At 35.6% G+C, this 24,649-nt stretch overlaps 1 protein-coding gene across 1 annotated transcript in view; it reads right to left on the reverse strand.

Moving 5' to 3' along the window:
• LOC142340836 (ribosome-releasing factor 2, mitochondrial-like) overlaps positions 1-24,649 on the reverse strand; it is a 93,983-nt gene that overhangs the window by 4,320 nt on the left and 65,014 nt on the right. The gene's annotated exons all lie outside the window — the stretch shown is intronic.

The raw sequence follows: 24,649 nt of genomic DNA on the forward strand, positions 1-24,649 counted from the left end.
ATCTTGGATTTATGTCTCCAAAACAGTTTTGTTGAAACGCATACTTAAAAATTTGCAAATTCAAGGACTATGACTAGTGATAAGTCTTATTTCCCTATGGTGTCACTGGTTTATCCCAGTTCAGAGGAAAAAACTAAAATGATCAGAAGAAATATCAATCCAGCGAAAAGAAGATTAAAAGGACTTCTTGACAAATGATGGCGCATTCGAGCAATCACTGATGCGCAATTTTCATCGTTAAATCTTCACATCCCCCAACGAGGCTCAAATCAAGTAGCACTAATCGTTATAATAGTGGCACCAGCAAGACCCTCCGAAGCATTTGCTTTTATAACCAATAACCTGGAGGTTCGAACGCAAAAAAATCTTAAGGACAAACTCAAAAAAAAATTTATTCACAATTTCGATGTTCTGAAATCAAAAATTTTGGAACAGGGAATCTGTAAACATAGTTATGTAGTGAACAGACTCCATTTCAACTATCCTGTAATTCAACAACCTTGTGCAGTCTTTTCTCGGGAAATGTTTCTGCAAAGCTTTTAGCACACTGAAACTGCTAAAGTGACAAGCAAAAACGCTGTGAGTTATCATGGACCTAGTTTCTCTAACCAAAGAACAGTTTGCTTAGAAATCAAGGCGCCTGTTGGTATCATTCGGAGGTGATTGGAAACTTCAGATAGATAGATTTCATAAAATGTCCTAATACAACTCCCCAGAAAACATTATGATCGCGTATTTGGCTCACTTTGGAATTGGTGGAAAACTGCTGAAGCCGATTGTGTCTTATTTGGCCGACAGAAAGTAATTTGTTAAAATAAACGATCAGCAATCGACTTTACAGAAAATAACTAGTGGTGTGCCTCAAGGCTCGATACTATGGTCGCTCCTTTTCTTAATGTTCATCAATGACTTGCCTGACACAATTCCTCAGGCGGACAGTTTCGGTTTTTCAGATGATTACAAATGCCATCTTCAGTACTCAAAAGGGACTTGACCTTGCAGTGCATGCTTTAGCTAAATGGCTAAAGGAAAATAAAATGTCTGTTAACATCAGCAGGACTAATATGATGAATCAGAAAGGCAAAATGACAGCTACTCTGAATAAACCAATGTCTTCCCATTACACGGTCTCAGAAAATTTTGAACTGATAGTGAATGACTCTCTAAACTGAACAGAGAACTGCAGCAAAAGATGCTCAAAGCTGTTGACTGCCCATTTTCAAATGAAAAAAAAACTTGGGATCTATTCTGTTTTGCCCCACTCAGTAAGTTTTATGACCCCCATTTGAAAATAATATGCTCATATTGCAAGTTAATATGTAAAAAAAATAGCATGTGCGACCGAAATTTATAAAAGATTTACGCTGACTAAGCTGAATTTTCAAAAAGCCACAGGAAATTCGTTTTTCTCCGTATTTTAACAGGCCATATAGTAAGCTGAGTTTGTTATAAGTATTATAGTTTTTAAAATACTATTTCTTGATACATTTTGGCGCATTCGATAATCACATATAACAATTTCAAAAAATTGTTTGACAAATTTCGCAGTATGGATATCGGACGTGAACTTATTATCAACTCAACACCCGCATGCTTCAATTTATTGCATCTTGGTACATCAGCATCGCAAATCTCCGGCAAAGGATTAAAACATCGCTTGAAAAAAAACACGCGAGAAAAGAGCGTTCGAAAAAAGAAATTTCTCAATATGAAAAACTTGTATCGTGTGCACTGGAAATTGGTGAATGAGGGACAACCCAATCCTTCTCGTACTATATTGTTCAAGTTTTAGTATTATGTGAACAATGCCGATTATGTGCAATGCTTCTTTTATTTCAATCACAATTTAATACTCTTGTGATGCTAAACTAGTGAGTCCTACCTTGTCCATTGGCAAGTGCTTCAATGGTTGAATGTCCCTGCCTAAAACTGATAGTTGTAATTTACATCTTTTAATTGATCGCAATCTCCTGCATGTAAATGTTTTTTTAAAATAATCCGATTTCAAATAACAGCTATCAGACGGATTTTCGAGTCAACGTCTTTGTCTTAGCTCTTAAAAAGAAGAACAACACAAGCCATTCTCGATGACTTTGGAAAACTGCCAAATTAAAACGTTTCATTTGGTAACTTTCCTCAATCGGATGCATGGACGCAGAATCTAAATAATTGTTTTCTACCAACACACGTGGCGTTACTTTATGATGTTACAAGTTAATATGAATTTTTTTGACCTCGATTTTTTCCCAGAGATGGAACGATCCACTAATTTGCAGATAGCGGAGAGTTTATCTTTTTTAGTAGTTTTTTCCATTTTATTAGGTTCTCATTGACAAACTCTTTCTTATTTGGTTTCGATGAAAACAGTTTCTCGACATTTTGGGTACTAAAAAACTTTTTCCTTGATAACTTTTTGATGGCCACTTTGTTCAATTTTTAATGATGAAGATTTCTGCCATATGTTTTGATTCAATTACTTTCTTGAAAATTAAAACGTGGTTTTATTAGTTTGCGAAAAGGAATAAATTTCAACCTATTGGTAGCCCTGGGTGTTTTATTCAACAATCAATATACGCTATTCGTCTTTCTGATAAACTTCTTTAAATTTTGGTCAATCTGAGAAAAAGAACCAAGGTAAAAGAAATCTATTAACGCAGAAATTATGCTCCGCAATTTTGACATATATAATTTTAGAAGTATTTCTTCCAATCTCTCACTTCCAACAAGTAGCGTTACTATTTGATGTTACAATATAATATGAATTTTTTGACGTCAATTTTTTTCTAGAGATAGAGTGATCCAATTTTTTGCAGATAGCGGAGAGTTTATCTTTTTAGTAGTTTTTTCCATTTTATTAGGCTCTCATTGACAAACTCTCTCTTATCTGGTTTCGATGAAAACAGTTTATCGACGTTTCGGGTACTGAAAAACTTTTTCCTTGATAACTTTTTGATGGCCACTTTTTACTATTTGATGTTACAATATAATATGAATTTTTTTGACCTCAATTTTTTTCTAGAGATAGAGTGATCCACTATTTTGCAGATAGCGGAGAGTTTATCTTCTTAGTAGTTTTTTCCATTTTATTAGGCTCTCATTGACAAACTCTCTCCTATCTGGTTTCTTTGAAAACAGTTTATCGACGTTTCAGGTACTGAAAAACTTTTTCCTTAATAACTTAAATAATCCCTAAATAACTTTTTGATGGCCACTTTGTTCAATTTTTGATGATGAAGATTTCTGCCATATGTCTTGGTTTAGTTAATTTTTTGAAGAATAAAACGTGGTTTTATTAGGCTGCGAAAAGCAATAAAATTCAATCTATTGGTAGCCCTGGGTGTTTTATTCAACAATCAATATACGCTATTCGCCTTTCTGATCAACTTCTTGAAATTTTGGTCAATCTGAGAAAAAGAACCAAGGTAAAAGAAGTCTATTAACGCAGAAAATATGTTCAACAATTTTGACATACATAATTTGAGAAGTATTTCTTCCAATTTCTCACTTCTAATAGAGGAAAAACATATAGCAAAGAATCACATTGAACTGTTTTTTTACATCCAACTTTTTTCGCCTGCGAATTTTCTATCAACCCAAAAATCAGTTCAACCAATGTGGATTTTTGATCGCTAATTCGCATAACAAGACTCGGTAAATTATCTTTCGGATACAAATTGATGTTTAAAACAAGATCAAGAAAAAAATTGGAATTTACTGTGAAACCATTCAACTGGCAAAAGCCACAAAAATCATTTATCTTCATAAATTCGAAGATAGGGTATTTTGAGTATGAAGATCAACCAATCTTCAGTGTCAGCTGCCGTAGCTACACTTATTAATGTAGTACAGAATTCAAAAAATAGACTGTAAAACCATAATTGTTTGATGCTCTAAGGAGTTGTAACAAAATGAATACCCTGACAGGGTGAACATGGCGCCTGCAGATTCAATTTTCAACCATGTTTCATATAAACATAACAGCGTTGACTTCCGATTTCACTGAGCTGGGCACGTTACCCAATACCTGAACAATGATGACTCTCTGAAGTAGCGGTTGAAACTGAATGTTTTCCGAAGATTAAAAGCAGGATTATTTGCATCTGAACTCCATTTTTGCTCTTTAAAAATGTTACCAAAATTAAGTTTTTAATTCACTTCTTTATACTCAAATATACTTTCTTCGTTTTAGCAACCCTTTTTACATTGGCTTTTTTTTCGCGAGGCTTTTGTAATTCTTGCGCAAAGGGGAGTAATTTCCTTGTCAAGGAAGATCTTCGTTTTTTCTGAGGGCATTTCCTGCAAAATCCACTAAGAAAGAGCTCGAAAAAAAACCCCGTAGAACTTTTTTGTGGCGCCAGTTACATTTGCAGCCAATGCATCCATTGCCACCAATTTCATCACAATCAAATTCACTCGCCAATTGCTCAGGCTTTACAAATCTAGAAGTTGCCGTTGCTCTAGAGGGTCCCATTTCTCAGAAATGATTTATCTAATTAGTTAATAATGAAAATTAAGCTAAAACTGTTGCTTAAAATTTATTGCTAAAAGTTGATTTGAAATACATAGTTGCAATTATTGCAATTAAGAATTATTTTTGTCCACGTACCAGCTTAATAGATATAAATTGACTATCTAAATTCGGGAAATTTGATACCAAACAACTGGCCAACTCTAAAGAAGACCCTTCACATCATGAATTTTGTTACTCTAAAACACTTGAAGCGCATACTTCAAGACTAAAAAATTGTAAGCCTATGTTTAGTACTAAGACTTAGTTTCCTACGATCGTCAACTCTTTATCCCAGTTTAGAGTACAAAAAACTAAAATGATCCGACAAAAAATCTCTCCAGAGAGAAAAGCTCAAAAAAGATCTCTTTATAAGTAATGGCGCTTTCAAGCCATCACTGATGCGCAGATTGGTTAACCAAAGTTAACTGGTTCAATAATTTTGTGATAATTTTTCCAATATGGAGATCAGACGTGATCATATTATCAAACTCAACTACCGTGTACTTCAGATAAATATATTTGGTACAACAGCACCACAAATTAGGGGGACAGTAGATCGTTTGAAAAAAAACGAGGAAGATTTGAAATGTCAAGCTAATTTTTGTTTCTCAAATTGAATACGGGGAAAATTGCACTCACGAAACTCCTGTATGAGAGATAACGCAACCCTTATCAAACCATATGGTTAGTTTTTCATTAATGGGTGAATATTATCATTTATGTGCAATGCTTCTTTCTGTTCGAGCTTGATCGAAAACTCTTGTGGTCTTAGGATAGTGTGTCTTACTTTCTCTGTTGCCAAGTGCTTCAGTGGAAGAATGTACTTGTCTAAAACTGCTTGTTAAAAAATATTTCCTTAGAACGAATGCAATCTCCTGAATACAAAAAATTATCCGATTACAATTAAGAGCTATAAAACGGATATTCGAGACAACCACTTTGTCCAAAGCCTTAAAAGGAAGAACGACACAAGCAATTCTCAATGACTTTGGAAAACTGCCAAATAAAAACATTTCGTATGGCAAATTTTCTTAATAGGAAGCATGGGAGCAGATATTAGGTAATTTTTTTTATCTACACAAGTGACGTTATAACGTGACGTTCCAAAAACTGTGAATATATTCAACCTCAATTGATTCTTAGAGATAGAGTGATCCACTATTTCGCTCATAGTTGAGAGTTCATCTTATTTATTATTTTGTTCCACTTTGTGAGGATCCCATTGACAAACTCTTACATTTCTGGTTTCAATGTAAACAGTGTAGGGACGTTTCGGGTACCGCAAAACGTTTTCCTAGATGACTTCCTGATGGCCACTTTGTTCAATTATTGATGATGAAGATGTCTGCCAAATGCTTTGAATGAATTATATTATTTTTTGAAGCTTGAAACGTGGTTTTATTAGGTTCCGAAACGCAATGAATTTCAACCTATTGGTAGCCCTGGGTGTCTTATTCAATAATCGACATACGCCACTTGTCTCTCTGATCAAATTTTTGAGATTGTGATCACTGTAAGAAACGGAACCAATGTTTAAGAACTCTTTTAACGCGATAATGATTTTCAACATTTCTGAGACTTTTGATATAATCAATTTGAGAAGTTTTTCCTCCAAACTCTCATTTTGCAATAAAGGAAAAAAATACATACCAAAGATTTATATTGAACTGCTGTTTTTACATCAAACTTTTTTCAACCCAAAATTCGGATCAACCGATGTGGCATTTTGATCCTTAATTCGCATAACAAGACTCGGAAAAAAATTTGGGTACAAATAAGTGTATAAAATAAGACCCAGAGGAATGCTGGAACTTGCTTTAACACCCGTCAATTGACAAAAGCCAAGTGAAAGATTTTTATTCATATATCCGATGTTGGAGCATTTTGAATATAAAGATCAACAAACTTTCAATCAAGGCAGTTTCCATAGCTTTTTTTTTATAGTACAGAATTCAAAACACAAAAACAAACATCATAAATGCTTGATGCTCTAGGGAATTGCATCCACACTGAATACCCTCTCAAGTCGAACACTTCGACTGCAGAATCAGCTTTCGTCTATATCGCACTTATACAAATCAGAGTTGATTTTTACTTCTGGTTTCAGTGAATAAAGCGAGCTAACAGAACTTATAAGTTATTGCTCCATTAATCAAAAACCACACCCAATTCCATGGTCTTTGAAGTGACACTTGATCCATAAATAATTTTTGAAGACTAAAAACAGTATTGTTCACATCAGAATTTAATTTTAAAATGAAATTTAAAATGATATCGGAAAGAGGTTTTTATTTTCGTTCTTTTTAGTCAAACACTTCTTCCTTCTTTTTTACAACGGCTCTTTTCGTAAAGTGTTAGAGTTTCTTGCACAAAGGGGAGTAGTGCCATCTTTAATGATTATCTTCGTCTTTTCAGAGGGTCCACCTTTTTTCGTTTTAACTTTTATGATGTGGACATTTGCTTTGCGTCGATTAAACTCAAATTTCCCTATGATATGCCTCAGACCAAGTAGTTTTAAGGCAGAAAATGAGTCAAATTGATGTCTTTTTCGTACTTCAACTCCCATTCCACCCTTGCTAGCTCCAAGTCCTCATAGAGATAGGGTTTTGCAGCATGGTTAGTTCGAAAAGTGTGAATTCTGAATATGCGACCATACTGCCCTAGTGTGGCAATTTTGATTGTGCAATCAATTGAAGGGTCAGTTGAATCCATTTTCATTTTGAAAGCAGATGCCCGAGAAAATCTTCATTTCTCAGAAAATATTTTATTAGTTTATCAAAACAATTAGGCAAATATAACTGCTAAAAAGAATTAGTGCTGAAATCAATATGACAAACGTAATTGATAATAAGGATCTATTCTATCCATTTACAAACATAATGAGCGCAAAGGGACCATCTAAGTTCAAGCAAGCTGGCCGGCGGCTGGTTCCTTCAGTAGCTAGTTTCAGCTTAATTGCAATGGAGTGAGTTGAGCACTGCAGGGGGGTCAATCAAGGGGAGGGGGGTTACGGAGGAAACCATTTGTAAGAAATGAATTACAACTCTTCACTTCATGGATTTAGGTCTCCAAAACAGAATAATTGAATCGCATACTTGAAGACTAGTAAGTTGTCAACCAATTGGAAAAATTAATTCACTACGATTTCACCTGTTTATCCTTGTTTTGGGGGAAAATTCTATAAAGATTAGAAAATATCGTCCAACGAAAGATGGCCTGGAAAGGCGACATGACAAATATGGTTGGCGCAATCTTTGTTTGAGAGCAATTAATTACCGCCGTCGCACGTGCTAACTCTTACACAAAAAATCAGGATAAATAGCATTATATGATATGCTATTGGCGAGGAAAGAAACAGGTGTTTCCGCAACAATAGATCCTCAAATAACAGTTTTCGAGCAATTATAAAGCTTTTTTAGTAAAAACAGTTAAATTTAAATTAAAACTATTGAATCGCAAATGAAAATTTTGGTCGGTCAACTCGGGTCAGTAAAAGTTTTGTAGTTGTATCGTTTTTGTCAGAGTTTTTTTTTGTGTTTTCTACTTATTGGAAGACCGATAGAAAATTTTTATTTTAAACTAGACAGTAAAAGACGGATGTCATAATGTTTGAAAAACATGGATTAAGATTTTTAGCTTTTCCAGTCGGGTCTAAAAATTAGCGCTCCAATTATTTAAAAACCGATATGTATATTTGCACTAAACATCTTCAAGATTCATCAGTTCAGTTTTTGTTGCTCACAAGATAGGATACGTAGCTTATCAAAATAGCACGCATGTGAATATATTTTCGTTTCTAATTTGGACTTGGTGGAGATTTTTTGTTTCAAGACAATGTACGTTTTCCAGTCTTTTGTTCACCGATTTTTACATGTAAACTTTCAGGTTAGTTGAATTTACCACATCTAAATCTTTCCAATCATTTTTTGACTTGAATTGTTTGCCGTTCAGCTTTACATTGTAGTTGTTTTTTTAGGTAAAAGATAAATTTTGTTCTCAATTATTTAATCTTGTTCTTTTTGCACCATTTTTATGTTTTATAAAGATTGGCTTCGAAATTTGCTGGGTTATTTGCAACAATTTTATAATAATCGGCTTAGCCAAATTGTTTACACCGTTCTAATTGTTGCGGCAGGTCAGTAAAACATATAATAAAAAGTAAATGCCCTGGTAGCAAACCTTGGGGCAGCACGCTTGTTAGTTCATTCTCGTTGCTGTCGTACTAGTTAAAGAACTTGTTAAGAAAGACTAGCATTCAAGTAATGCGAGATCACTTTCATCTGATTCCATATTGCGAGCAGCGCAAACTAATTCTGACAGTTTTGTGTAATTCGTCAAATATCAGTTTTTTTTGAAAATTTAAGATACTGCACTGTAAGCCGATTGACTTATGTTGCACTATATCAGCTTTATCTTTATCCTTGAAAACTGTTACTTCCCTACAAAGTCTCCAAGATGTCAAGAATTGGCTTTTTGAGAGAGCATTTTTGAAAAAAATTAAGAATAACTTCGAAAATTTGAAACTTTTTCTGGAAAAGACTTCCCGCGTCGTTGCAATCACATGACTTGTTTGTGTCTAGATTTTCAAGGATTAAACTGATTTTTATTTCATCTTTTATTAACTCTATGAATAAGTTAGGATCGATTTTGGTAACGTTTTTCTCAACTCTGCCGATGTTTGTAATAAGAATGGTAATGGAATTACAGAAAAAACTGCTTTTTGTTCAACATTGGTTGTTGTTCGATTTTAGTCATGGATCTTGCCTTGGAATCTGTTTTTTTTCTGTATTGATGGTAAGCAACTTAGAAGTTGGAAAATTTCTTCTCTTGGAAGATTGTTTCTTCGAATTTTGTTTGATCTTCTACTAGAGTTCTTTCCTCTGTTATTTGTCTCTCCAGAGTTAAAAGCTTCTTCATGAGATAAGTGGTCTTGCATTTTTTCAAATAGGAAACTTTAATTTATGTAACATGGACAGAGACACACCGTCATTTAACAATACAATTTTTCAAGCAATTGATGCCACTGTTTCACTATTTTGACAACGTCGCTGAAGCGAATCAGTCGGAATGGATTTTCAAAAAATGATTAATTTAACTGTTGCCAGCTTACGTTTTTAGAAGCGGCTTTCTGTCTCATTGTGTATTTTCGCATTCAATATCACATAAAATTGATACTATGTTGGCTCAAAAATCTGAACAGTATGACCCGTTGAATTCAGTGTTTTCATTTGCGTTGATAATCATGTTTGGACTCTTTGTAAAAAAGGTATCAAATTGCTTCTTGCATCTAGTTTTTCTCAGAACTTCAGTGAAGTTAAAATCCAATAAATTTGCTAATACTTCGTTTTTTGATTTTTATCATTTAATATAAGACCTTTCCAAATTGTACTCCCAAAACTGAAATCAGCAGTGACAAGTTTTGCATTACAGTGTTCCTGTTTTCCCTTTTTGTCAAAGTAACCAATTATTGTCAACAGATCTTGATATGGCTAGTGTTATGTGGATTGTAGAGGCAACAATTTTTTAACAATAGATCTTCCAATTCAAATTCTTTAGCTAAATACTCATTTTCTGGCTCCAATTTAAATCTGTTGTGCGGTATGTTCTTCCTACAAGGAACACACCTCCATGTTCCGTAGGCGTTGATGCATGCTAGGCCGTTCCGTTGAATCGATGCATTTTTTTTTTGAAAAGAGCTTCATTAATTAAATCATTTGTGAACCAAGTTTCAGTCAGACAGATTATATTGATATTGTTCTCAAAACACAGGCTGTTGGCAAGGTTAAATCTTCTTTTTAAATAAATCAGGCTTCTAACACTGAATATTTTTACCTTCCAACTGGATTCGCTAGTTATCTTGAGTCAGAGATTTGACCATTTGCGCATATTTTAGCAATTTTTATTGCAGAGTGAGCCCTCTTTTTCTTAGTTGCTTTGCATCTGTTTCGCTTTTGAGATGGGAATGCCTTTATTGGAGTCATTCGTTTGTAACTGCTTGTTCGTTGCCATTTAGTTTTTCGCTGATGTATATGGTTTTTTTGTAGCCCTTTTTATAAAGACAGAGCAAAATCAATCGCTTTGAATTGTCTAATTTGACCAAAAAGTTGCGATTTTTTCAGTCCGTAAAATTTCTATTTCTCCTTATGTCTTTGACACTTCAATTGACTTTCAAATGTTAGCCCTTGCTTTCACTTGCTTTGTACCGGTTCCGTCTATTATTAGATTTTAGCTCTGCAATACCCCGTAGACGAATAACGTCGAACTGGTCTGATTTAATTGATTTTGATGTTCTCGGGTCTTGGTACTAATTTCTGCTCTTGGGGTGGCGTGTGGTTTATGTAATAATGGTTTAGTTTAATTCATGTATGGGGTTTTTATGGCCAGGCTATTATTCTGAACCTCAACTGTGATTGCTTCAATCGGTCTATACTTCAGAGATAACATCCTTTTCGTCCCGAGTTCTACAAATTCGATCCAGTATTACATAATTTTTTTTAATATTGACGCAATTGTGACAGTAGAACATGATATTTTTTATGATTAAGTTTATACCAATTATTGCTTCCTGTGGAATGCTTGTTCATCTTTTTGTTAGGCGCATGCATTCTACACATGCAATACATGGAATAACTGCGGCCTTGTTATCAAATATGCTAGTGCATCTTCGATTGCACACTTTTTGTTTGCTACAAATAGTTTGTTCTATTTAATCGTTTCCGACTTATTTTTACAGTACTTTGTTTTGTAAATATTGTTGCAAACAATTTTGTTTTGATCTAGAGTTGAAAATGGCTCGATTGGTTTTCTGACAGAGAATTCTATTGATAATTGACATAACAAGGGGCTGGGGTTTTCACGTAAACGGCAATGAAACGTAACGAGAGGTGACCTGCATTCAAAAAAAGCACTACAAGAAAGCTAGGGTGCCAAAATTAGCCAGTAATGGCTAAGGATTACAGAAGGAAGTCGTACATTACCTCATAGCTGTCTCAGCGAGCCATCTTCTGCTAAATACGTGTCAAAGTTTTTGAGATTGGCGATTTTTGTTAGCTCTGCAACCTTTTATGCATAAAACGGAGCCTCAGAAAAGCACAGAGATTTTCTAAGTGACAAAATTTAAGACTGTCGCCCTAGGATTCTTGGCGCGTTTTTGGTAGTGCCTGCAAGGTAGCGGATCAAGCAGTTGGCAGCGGGTTCTGGACTTCCGTTGCATACAACAACAATTGGGTTAGAGCCACTGTTTAAATTTGGATTTGGATTTGGTTTTAAGATGGCGATTTCTTCAACTTTCAGTTTTCTGTGAAGTTAAATTCCGATAAATGTTCTCATAAGTAGTCCTCATATTTGTCATTTAAAATGAGACCTGTCCAGTTTGCACACCAAAATAAAAATCACCATTGACAATTATTGCATTACAGTATCTTTGTTTTCCCTTTCTGTCAGACTAACAAAGTAGTGTCAACAGATCTCGATCTTCCCATCCATTTTGGCTAGTATTAGGTGTTTTGTAGGGGCAAGAAATGGCATGATAGATCTTCCACTTCAAATTTTATAGCAACATATTCATTTTCTTGCTCTAAATTCAATGTGTTGTGCAGCATGTTCTTTTCTGCAATGAACACTCCTTTATGTTCTGTAGTGATGGACACATGCTCTGTAGCTTCGATGAATGCGGTAATCTTCTCAGAACAGAGCTTTATCACGTATATCATCTGTGAACCTCAGTCAGACAACTTATATCAATATTGTTCTCAAACCACAGGCTGTTGGCAATGTTAAATTTTTCTTCATAATCAATCAGGCTTCTAACACTGTATGTTATTACACTCAAACTGGATTAGCAAGTTATCTTGAGTGAGAAGTTTGACCATTCACGCATGCTTTAACAATTTTTTTCAGAGTGATGTTTCTTATTCGTAGTTGCTTTGCATATGTTCCGCTTTTGAGATTGGAATGACTTTTTTGGATGCATTCGTTTTTAATTGTTTGTTCTTTGGGGATTAGTTCTTTGCTGATGTATATGGGTTTTTTGTAGCTTTTTTTTTTACAAAGAATGACCAAAATCAATTGCATTGAATTGTCTAATTTGTCTAAAATCCGCGATTTTTTTATTGCGTAAATTTGTCATTTGGCTTTAGGTCTGTGACACTTCAATTGACTTTCAAAGGTTTAGCTGTTGTATTCACTTGCCTGAGGTCCTGCTCTTACCTGTCCGTCTATTGTTGAATCTTAGCTCTGCGATACCGCGTAGCCGAACACCGGAGACCTGGTCTTATTTAATTGATTTATTATTCTCTGGTCTTGATACTAATTTCTGCTGTTGAATCGGCGTTGTGGTTTATGCATTAAAGGTTTCATTTAATTCACGTAATGGAGTTTTCATGGCCAGGCCACTATTCGGAACCTCAGCTTTGATTGATTCAATAAGTTTTTACTTCAGATATAACATCCTTTCCGTTCCGAGTTTTACAAATTGGATCGGGTATTACATCATTTTTTAAAATATTGACGCAATTGTGACAGCAGAACATGATATTATTTATGATTAAGTTCATACCCATTATTGCTTCTTGTGGAATACTTGTGCATCTTATTGTTAGGCGCATGCCTGCTGCTTATGCAATACAATGAAACACTGCGGCATGGTTATCAAACATGCTACTGCATTTTCAATTGCACACTTCTCATTCGCTACACATAATTTGCTGTAATTAACTGTTTTCGATTCATTTTTATAGTACTTTGTTGTGTATATATTGTTGCAAGAAAAATTTTTGATCTAGAGTTAGAAAACTGCTGGTTTTGGTTTTCTGACTGTGAATTGTATTAATAAGTTACCTCACAAGGGGCTGCATTTTTGTCACGTAAACACAATGAAACCTAAATAGATGTTACCTGCAGTAAAAAAAACCACTACAAGAAAGCTAGGGTAACGACATTAGCCAGTAAGAGCTAAGGATTACAGAACTACGTCAAATATTACCTTCAAGAATGTCTCAGCGTGCCATCCTCTGATAATTACATAGGAAATTTTTTGAGGTTGGAGTTTTTGTTTCCTCTGCAACCCTTTATGCATAAAACTGAGCCTCAGAGAGGCACAACAATTTTCTCAGCTTTAATGTTCTAAAAATAGTTTATGATCCTAAGGATTCCTCGCGTTTGCGCTACTGTCTGCAAGACATTGGAACAACCTGTTGGCGGGGAATTTGAACCTCTGGAATCACTGAATGGAGTCAAAGAATTTATTTGAGCTTTAAAACCTGTGTACAAAACAAAAAGACAAAGTCCTGGTCCATTTAGTCTGCTGCCGAGAATCTGCAAACGCTATTCTTTTATATTGAGACCATAAACGATAGAGAAAAAATCAGACGTAAAACCTCTTTTTATACAAAAAGTACGACGCTAAAACCGGTGGAAAACTAATGCCCAACCAGTTGGACTAGAAAAAGCAGCAAATATTGAAAAGCAGAATTGTAGTGCAAAAAAAAGATTCTAGTTGACTTCAACTATTGATCTGCCCTCAAAAAGTACACACATAATATGATCTGTCTCATAGAGACGTTGTTAGCCCAAGCACAGTTCACATAATTCGATATAACTCACAGCGGAGTGGTTAACCCAAGCGATGTACACAGAATGTGATCAAACTCACAGCGACGTGGTTAATCAAAGATAATCATTTTTCAGCAGACCACTGAACGCTGGAAGGATATCATTTGATGCCCAATTAAATGCAAAATAAGCCTAAGTGTTGCGATAAATTTTTTTAAGTAGATACGTTATGCTCAGGATTTGCTTGTATGTGTGGTGGAGCTCCCTTAGTGGATTTTGGAATTTGCAGCTCGTCAAGTTTTGCTATCAGTGCTCTGCTCTCTCATTGGTCTCGGGTGCTTTTAGTGTTATCTGGAGTCAGCGATCTCCTGTTTTTGTATCCTCTCTGGGGTCTGTCGCCAAGTCGAAAGCAAACAACATTGCTTTTCCTACACATGCGTATTGAATAATTGTTCATATTGTGTATGAGTATATATATATATGTGTGTATGTGCTGTGTGTGTTTGAGTGTTCTCTTGTGTGTGTTTGCGCGTGATTTTACTTGATTGTACAGGCGTAAACCATTGAGAAAGCTTATTTATTTTTGAAGGTGATGAGATAATTTGCCTCACAGATACTGCTTTGGATTGTTCAAGATTTAGAAAACGGTGAATTCAGGACAAAACAGATAAAAGACAGCGCAGTCGGATCAACCACCCACTTATATAGCCAACCTAATCGACTTCTACATTGCAGTCCACTAGTATCAATCCCTCAATATGAGACCATTATGCATTGTTGCAGGATTAATTGACCACTTTTGCTCCTGTTCCCAATTCATTGAATGCTACCAAGCTCTCTTGGACATCAGATATTATAATTTTCGAAGCTTATTGTCGTCTCCACCCACAATAATTGTCATATCATATAATTAATTTTAAAACAGGAGTTTATACTCTATGAACTTGGCACTGCACCGTTATGTTCAATTTTATAAAAATTTTATAATCATTTCACCTTCTTTTACCATAAGCAAGCCTTCTTTCTGCCGCAATGGTACTCATTCTCGTTTTTTTACTATAACCTTTTGTTTACCTTGTATCTGAATAGTATGGTATCTGTTTGCAATGAAATATATGCAAAGTTTTATTTGTCAATGATCTGTACTCCGTGAACAGCCACTCTCTGACACTGTCAGATACTAAATCCCATTGCTCTAAGTTTTCTTTTTTACCTTCGAGCATCTGGATTTTGGTGCTACAGTTGCGGCACAAATATGCATATCAAATGCAACGACCTGTCAACTGGAAACATTCAAAATCCAAAACTCAATTGCAAACACTTCAGTGAACATGCAAATCGAGACACCCTATGAACAAAGCGACTTTTGGAAAATCTTCAAAACAAAAAATACAAACTCTAGGGAAAATCTGCACTGAAAAAGTTCACTGGAAAGCAATTATCTCTACCGTTCGCAGTAAAAATGTAGGCTTTAAAATTGCCGATATTATAAACCTCATTTTCATTAAGACACTTGAAGATGAGCCGCAGACTCAGTGCGCTATGATTTGCTGAATGATTATGCCGCATTTACCTCTCGCAAGATCCAAAACAGGTGCTTCAATAACGAAAATTATGCCTAGAATTCCAGATATGTGCATCAGGTCTAAATTGTACGACCTGTCCGTTGAGGCAAAGGAACTTCAGGAAAGTTCAGAGAAAACAAACAGAAAACGCGAAGAGGGTCAATTTAAAGCCTCTGACAAACAAATGGAGTCTGATAAGATATCAAATGTTTAAGATGTCTTTCAGACAATGCAAAGGCTTGTGTGCTATCAACACCGGATATAGTGATCACCAAAGGAAGAACTTCCACCATGCTCTCTCTTCTAGAAGAAGAGCACCCAAGTATCCAGAAAGCTGATCCAAAGTTGGTGTAGTTAATCTGAAAATTTGGGAATTGCTGTCTTGTTTCTCAAAATTTGAAAAAATTAATGGCTCTTAAATCAAACTTGCCACAGTGAAAAAATGAAAACCATGGCCCGTTTAGTTTTGATGCAGTGAAAAGGAGACACATTTTAACATTATACAGATCCTCCTCAATCGATCTCTGCAAAATATTGTCCAAATTGCTAATCAGAATTGCTGCGAAAGAACAAAATTTCTTGAACTCCTATAACGCTTGTCGTCTAATTGCACTCGATAAACGCCCGGGGTTCAACATTTCGGCATTGGTGAGGTCTGAAGACGAATTATACGTAGAAGTATAGTTAAGTACTTTAAACGAGATCACTAAATAGTTGAGGGAAAGATACATATGCTTCTTGGACAAAAGAATGGAATCGAAGATCTTATCCATGCACTCAACCGATGCTTTCTTGCAGACCATACTGAAGCGATCCCTCTGATTGGTTCCAAAAACGCATTTAATATCGTGTGTAGAGATTTGGCGCTAAAAGACACCATAAACCAATGTCCTTCAATTTGTACAGCAGTCAGAATCTTTTAAAGAATCCCATAAGACCTTTTTATTGATAAAAGAGTAATCAAGTCTTAAGAAGGAATCACACAAAGTGATCCAATTGCCATGGCAAAGTGCGGAGTGGCTATACTTTCTCTCATCGATATGCTAGAAGGTCAAAAACGGACTCATAAGCTGTACGCAGATGACGGTAATGTGGCCGGTAGCTTCAACTTGACTAGGAATTGTGCTATATAAACTTAAGCAACACAGAAGTGCATTAGGCTATAATCTCAGCAAATGTCTTCTCATTACAAAACTGAGGTTTGTTCAGAAGCCGTCACTTATCTACTCTTTTATGATTAAGGAATTGGCCAGACATATTAAGGTGTCTAAATTTAATTTTTTTTGCTGGGACTACTCCCAACTTGGAAAGTCTGCTAGCGGCCAAAAAAAATTGCAAAAGTGTTATCCCTTCAAAGCTGAACCAACCCTCTTACAATGACAAGTACCCGAGAACACTGTCTCTTCCGGTTAAAAACGGTGGTCAAAGCATTCTTCTACTTGAGGACACGGCAAACAAAACTGAAAGATCTATCCGGATACATGAACCGTTACAGAATCATATCGCAGTAGATGCAGAGCTGCAGATTCATCAAGAAAAAATCTTTCAAAAAATTGGAAACGAAAAGCAGGAATAGGCTCGATAGAAATTCAAATAAAGTGTAAATGGCCATCAAACATCTCGTCAGTGGAAAAGAGGCTTAGTCTTTAGATTTGGTAATGGAAAAAGGAGCATCATACAGGCTAAACGCACTTCAAATGAAAATGTAAAATTCTGATTTCAGCTAGGTAGAGTTTAGAGATCGAATTGCCCTTAGATATGGATGGGTCCCGGTAAAATGGCGATCAACATGAGCAAGTGGGAAAACTTTTAATGCAGCGCGTGCTCTTCATTATCCTAATTGGCAATAAGCACATCAAACTCAATGACATTCGTGATTCTTTAGCCAACTTATTGAATGAGGTCTGCGATGATGTCGAGGTAGTGTCCTGTCTTCAGACCTTGCAAGGTGAAACCTTAGCAAATAGAAGTACCACTGCTGATGACGACGCTCGACTAGATATCAGTGCTAATGGCTTCTTCGATTCGTCTTTCAGCAGAACGGTCTTTGATGTGGAAGTGTTTAATCCAGAGGCTAAGAGTTGTCCGATAAACATACCGGATTCCTACTAATACCAAGAGTCCATTAAGAAGCTGAAACACGAGCAACTGATAATCGAAGTCGAGAAAGCCACAATCTGGCCGTTAATCTTCTCATGTACGAAAGGAGCTGGTCCGGCGGCATCAAAAGTTATACAGAGGTTGGCCTCCAGGATCAACGATGAGAACAAAGATTCTTTTTCGGACGTGATCACGCACATAAAAACAAAAAAAAGTTTCGCGCTCTTGTGTAGCTCCATACTCGGCCTCTGTAATGTACGCTCCATGCACCGGCACCCTGCCGTAGAAGCGTCAATCGAAACTATTGTAGAGGAAGGGAAGCTGTTGTCCTTATTGTTTCTATTTTTTTCCTAATCCTGATTCAATTCACTACACATTATATTTTGATTGCTATTGATCAAATCTATTCTGATTATATTTCTGATGTTTTAATTTCTCTATCTTTCACATCTGATGCTTTGTTTTTCTACTACTGTCAAGATTTATAAATATATATAGGATTGACTTGCTGACCCGACTTGACTGACTACCCCCCTTGGGGGATGGGCTTTCTTTTAATTGACCTCTTTTTAAATTTGACCAATCCATTGTTCTTATTGTTTCTATTTTTTTCCTAATCCTGATTCAATTCACTACACATTATATTTTGATTGCTATTGATCAAATCTATTTTGATTATATTTCTGATGTTTTAATTTCTCTATCTTTCACATCTGATGCTTTTATTTTCTACTACTGTCAAGATTTATAAATATATATAGGATTGACTTGCTGTCCCGAGTTGACTGACTACCCCCCTTGGGGGATGGGCTTTCTTTTAATTGACCTCTTTTTAAATTCGACCAATGCCTTGTTCTTATTGTTTCTATTTTGTTCCTAATCCTGATTCAATTCACTACACATTATATTTTGATTGCTATTGATCAAATCTATTTTGATTATATTTCTGATGTTTTAATTTCTCTATCTTTCACATCTGATGCTTTTATTGTCTACTACTGTCAAGATTTATAAATATATATAGGATTGACTTGCTGACCCGAGTTGACTGACTACCCCCCTTGGGGGATGGGCTTTCTTTTAATTGACCTCTGACCTCTTTTTAAATTTGACCAATGCATTGTTCCACCCTATCGTCTGATCCAATGCCTTCAACGAGGTCGCGTTTCGGGTTCAAAACATCAAAACTGCTTCTCTCGTAGCATGGCAGGCATAAGATAACGTACATGACTTCAATTATGTCGACAATGTTTGGTTTCTAATCATAATCAGACATTACTCCAATCCATTTTCCGGCAGTTCTCGAACACAAATGATTATTTCTTAGCATTGTTCTCTGGTATCCTGCGTTTTATGTTCTTTCTTAATCATGATTATCTCAGGTTATAACCACGTCGCTGTGAGTTAGATCACATTCTGTGCACTCTGCGTGGATTAACCACGTCTCTATGAGGCAGATCACATCGTGTGTATTTTCGGAGGGCAGATCTTCAGTTGAAGTCAACTAGACTCCTTACTTTTCTTACTACAATTCTGCATTTCAACATTTTTTGCTTTTTCTAGTCTCAGTGGTTGGACATGAACTTCAGCAAGTGGGACAGGTCATCTGTTTTTCCTCCGGGGTCTGGGAGTTGTACTTTTTGTATGCAAAGAAATTTTGCGGCTGATTCTTCTCTCTCATTGGTCGTCTCAACTTAAAAGACCCGAGTTCGCACGTTCTGGGGAGCAGACTAAATGGACAAGGTCTTGGTTTTTTTGTTTGTTTTGTACACAGTTAAACTAAATGCTTTGACTCATTTCAGAGATTCAGTGTATTTGCTTTTTCGGCCAATCCAAAATTTGAGGGTTTTTGTCGCATTGAGACCAAAAATTTCCTGTGTCAGTGGTTGGCTGGAAGCATGTTTTACGTCGGCTTTGCGGTCGGGACGTAATTGTTTTAAATTTATCGCAATTCTGAAGTAATCCTACGGAGTCATAAAGGTGTGGGTTGAGTTACGGGCGCAAAATTGTTTTTTTTTGCAATTCCGAAGCTCTCTTCCGAGTTTCTGGGTAAACACCGACAACTGTGCAGACAAAAACTTATGGCTCAGGTTGTTCGAGGCTACATCACATTGCTAAATCCTTTAACAATTTCCAATTTCCCGGAGGAGACTTTCCCCGAAAATAACGGGTAAATGAGTGTAAACAGTGCGAAAATTTAAAAAATTGCCCCTTCTTTCTCCGCTTAATTAGCGGTGTAAGAGTGTAATCAAAATAGCGTAATTTTAAATAATCAGAGAGTATTTTTAAATAGTATTTACACTTTTAATTTCTTTTGCACGGCTAATATTACCTCTTTAAAGTATTTTTCCACTCATAAAACTACACCTTTAAATTACTTTTACACTCTTCCACTCTCAATTTTAAAATTACACTTAAATTAGTATAAAACCAAAACATAAAAAATCGACTACATGGTATCCCAGAGCTAAAATCTAACAATACACTGAACCGGTACGAGCATGACCTCAAGTAAAAGAAAAAAATAGCAAAACATTTGAAAGTCACTTGCATTGTCACAGACCCAAATAGAATTGGAAAGTTTACGGACTGAAAAAATTGCCACCTAATAGTCAAATTAGACAGTGACCATTCAGAGCGATTCATTTTGCTATCTCTGCAACCCAAAAGGCTGTGAAAAACTCATATACGTCAGCAAAGAACTCCAGCCCGAGAACAAGCAATTGAAAAAGCTCTTCTCAAAAGCGGGATAGATGCAAACCAACTAAAGATAAGACACTTCATGAATAAATTATTAGAAAAAAGAAAATTATGAGTGAATTATTTAGTGTACCGCACAAAAAATTGAAATAGGAATCAGAAAATTAAAATGTTGCCATAAAACTTGAACTGGAAGGTCTATTATTACTGTTTTGTTGCCTCTAAAATCCACTGAAGACTAACCATAACAGATGGGAAGATCAAGATGCGTTGACACTAATTGATTACTTTGAAAAGAATGTGAAGGCAGAACACTACAATGCAAAACTTGTCACTGCTGACTTTAATATAGGGAGTACAAACCAGGCAGATCTAGGTCTCATATTAAATGACAAATGTAAAAACGACGTAAAAAAAATTTATTGGATTTAAATTTCTTCAAATGCTCAGAAAAAATTCCAAGATGCTCAATTCCAAGAAGCCACTTGATATCTTATTTACAACGAACCCAAACATGATTATCAACACAAATGAAAACACTGAGCTCAATTTAGGGAGCCAAATAATATCATTTCAATGTGAAACCATATGCAAAATACGGGCAATGATACAAAAAAACATTTAATATCATAAGCATGCAACAGATAAATAACTCATTTTCTTGAAATCTTTACCGAATGTTTCGCTTCAGCGACGTTGACAAATTAGTAGAACAGTGGAACAATGGTTCGCAGATTTGTTATTTGACCATGTGACTAAAATTAATTCGATTAGATTTGAAGCGTTATCGTGTTCAAACTCAACTTTCAAAGAGTTAATAAACGATTGAAAAAAACCAAACAAGCCTACAATAAACTAGACAAACAAGTCATGCAAATCCGATCAGCTTACACTGCAGTATGTTAAAAAATCTTAAAAAACTGATATTATAGGAATTAAACAAAACTGTCAGAAGCAGCTTGCGCTACTCGCAACATGAATATAGATGAATGGGATTAATCAAATGCTATTTTTTTCTTAAAAAGCTCTATAACTATAACAACGGCAACGAGAACAAACTGTACGTGTTATATTCAGACTTTGAGAATGTTGAACTTGACAGTGTATTTATAGGCAACTGATAAATAAAGTACAAAGATCTGGAATAGCAGGATATTTTTGTATAGTGCTCTTAAGTTACTTCACAAACACAATGCAATTTGTAAAAGTCATTGATGCCAGCTGGGAAACAACTGAAGTTACAAACGGATCTCTATTTGGGCCTTTGTTTTTTATTTTATATACATATATATATGTATATATATATATATATATATATATATATATATATATATATATATATTATTTACCGCCTCAAAAACTAAATAGTGTGCATCTTTTGGCTACGCTGACTGTTTGAAATTTGTTGCAACCAATCCAGCAAAACCGCAAGTCAAAAGTTAAACAGAATAGTAAAATCTGCAAAGACAACAAGATTAAATTAATTGATAACCGATGTTGACTTTTATTTATAAAAAACGAAAGAAAAGGTAACCTTATCCTGAACGGGAAACCGCACTAGAAAAAACGAACAGGAAAAGGTAGTTGTGTTAATATTAACCAAGCTAACCATAAAATACACTTCTATAAAACGGTGAACAAAAGACTGGAGAAAGTACTATTTCTAGAAACTAAACGTCCCTAAAAATTCTAATTAAAAGGAAAGTAAATCAATCTGCACGCTATGTTGTACCGGCTGTAAGCAACACTTCCGAGGTCTGGTGTGAACAGACAACTGAATTGACGAATCTTGAAAAAGTTCAGCGCAAAGCTGAAAAAGGAATTTTGAGTGACCAGAGCACTAATTTTCAGACCAAACTGAAAAAGTTCAAAATCTTACCACTAACAATGTATTTCGAACCGCATGACACCCGTCTTTTACCGTCTTTTCTCAAAACGAATTTTGCGATTCAATTTTTGCTAAATTTTACTGCCGAAAACTTTAAATAATGCTCTTAAAAAGTTTTCTGAGGATCTTCTGTTCCAGGATCCGCTGTCTTTTTTCTACCCCAATAACATATTACATATTGTTTTTGATCAAATGATTATGCCAGAAATTGCCAGTGCAATGGTAGTAAAAAAATTCACAATAACAAAGACTGTAGCAGTAGTATTAGTCATGTCGGCTTCTTAGGACAGTTTTCGCTGGACGGACTTTTCGGCCGATTTTTTTTGGTTTTTGACCTCAAAACTGGGATAAACAGGTGACGCTTTTATGGAATTCGTTCTTTCTATAGGCCTAGAACTTACTAGTCTTCGAATGAACAAATTTAACTGACCCGTTTTGGAGACCTCATTATGTGAAGGGTGCAGTTTAGAAGTTGAAATTTGAAACGTCACGCCCTTCAACTTTGCCACTTCAATATTGGCCACGTCAATCCCTCTTCAATCCCCATCTCCTGCAAATGGTTTCGTCCAAAACCTCCACCCGCGTCAATTTTCTGATGCACCACTCCCCCCCGCGCTCAAACTACTCTTCTTCAAAAAAGCTAACTTAGCTACTGACAACGCCAAAAACTAGCCAGTTATTTGAGCAATTTGTTCAAAATTAGGAGGTCATTTGTTTGCTGAATAAGCAGGAAATTGTACTGAATAGACTTTTTTAGAAATTATCATTGTCTTAAAGATTTTTGGCATGAATTTTTCAGCAACTATGATCGCCTGATTTTTATGATACATGAAATATATTTTTTCGAATAGAAAAGAGAACTCGGTAAATTCAACTTCCGGATTTGTAAACTCTGATGGAAGTATGCATGAAATTGAGTTGCGTGTTACGAAATCCATGGCAATGGATGCATTGCCTGCAAATATACTTGGGGCATCACAAAGAACTTATGGGTTTTTCCCCATATTTTTAATCCATGTGTATATTTAGCCGAGGAAATTGAGCTCTCAAAACAAAACGGAGTAAAATGTCCCTACAAACGATCGCGCAATCTAATTGGAATCATTTGAGTAGTTTAGTTTGAGCGACAATATTCGAACCTCTGGAATTGATGGTGCTATAAATCCTGAACGCCATGAGGACTTGCGTGGCGCTAGCAGGGGTGGAAAGGGAGTTGAATTATGAAAAAAAAAGACTTCAAAGTGATTTATTATGTTTCCTTCAAAGTACTTGGTTTGAGGACTGTCATAGCGACGTTCGAGTTTGTGCGACCCAAATCAAAGTTCCAGATTGTAAATGTTAAATGGCTAATAAAAATCTACCCTCCAACGCCTTGCGAAAATGAGCCGATGTAAAAAAAGTTTGCCAAGGTGAAAGAAGATATGATTAAGTATAAAGAAGGTAATCAGAAATTTGTTTATGATAACCTTTAATTGCTCAAATGGAATTCTGATGTAAGTAATTACACTTTCAGTCTTCGGAAAACTTTTTTGTTTCAACTTCTACGTCAAAGACTCATCTTTACACATTATATTTTGATTGCTATTAATCAAATCTATTTTGATTATATTTCTGATATTTTAATTTCTCTATCTTTCACATCTGATGCTTTTATTTTCTACTACTGTCAAGATTTATAAATATATATAGGATTGACTTGCTGACCCGAGTTGACTGACTGCCCCCCTTGGGGGATGGTTTTTCTTTTAATTGACCTCTTTTTAAATTTGACCAATGCATTGTTCCACCCTATCGTCTGATCCAATGCCTTCAACGAGGTCGCATTTCGGGTTCAAAACATCAAAACTGCTTCTCTCGTAGCATGGCAGGCAATAGATAACGTACATGACTTCAATTATGTCGACCATGTTTGGTTTCTAATCATAATCAGATATAACTCCAATCCATTTGTATCCCAGAGCTATAATCTAACAATACACTGAACCGGTACGAGCATGACCTCAAGTAAAAGAAAACAATAGCAAAACATTTGAAAGTCACTTGCATTGTCACAGAACCAAACAGAATTGGAAAGTTTACGGACTGAAAAAATTGCCACCTAATAGTCAAATTAGACAGTGACCATTCAGAGCGATTCATTTTGCTATCTCTGCAACCCAAAAGGCTGTGAAAAACTCATATACGTCAGCAAAGAACTCCAGCCCGAGAACAAGCAATTGAAAAAGCTCTTCTCAAAAGCGGGATAGATGCAAGCCAACTAAAGATAAGACACTTCATGAATAAATTATTAGAAAAAAGAAAATTATGAGTGAATTATTTAGTGTACCGCACAAA

Source organism: Convolutriloba macropyga, chromosome 6 (assembly GCF_964194025.1).
Source record: "Convolutriloba macropyga chromosome 6, txConMacr16.3, whole genome shotgun sequence".
NCBI classification, from domain to species: Eukaryota; Metazoa; Xenacoelomorpha; order Acoela; family Convolutidae; genus Convolutriloba; species Convolutriloba macropyga.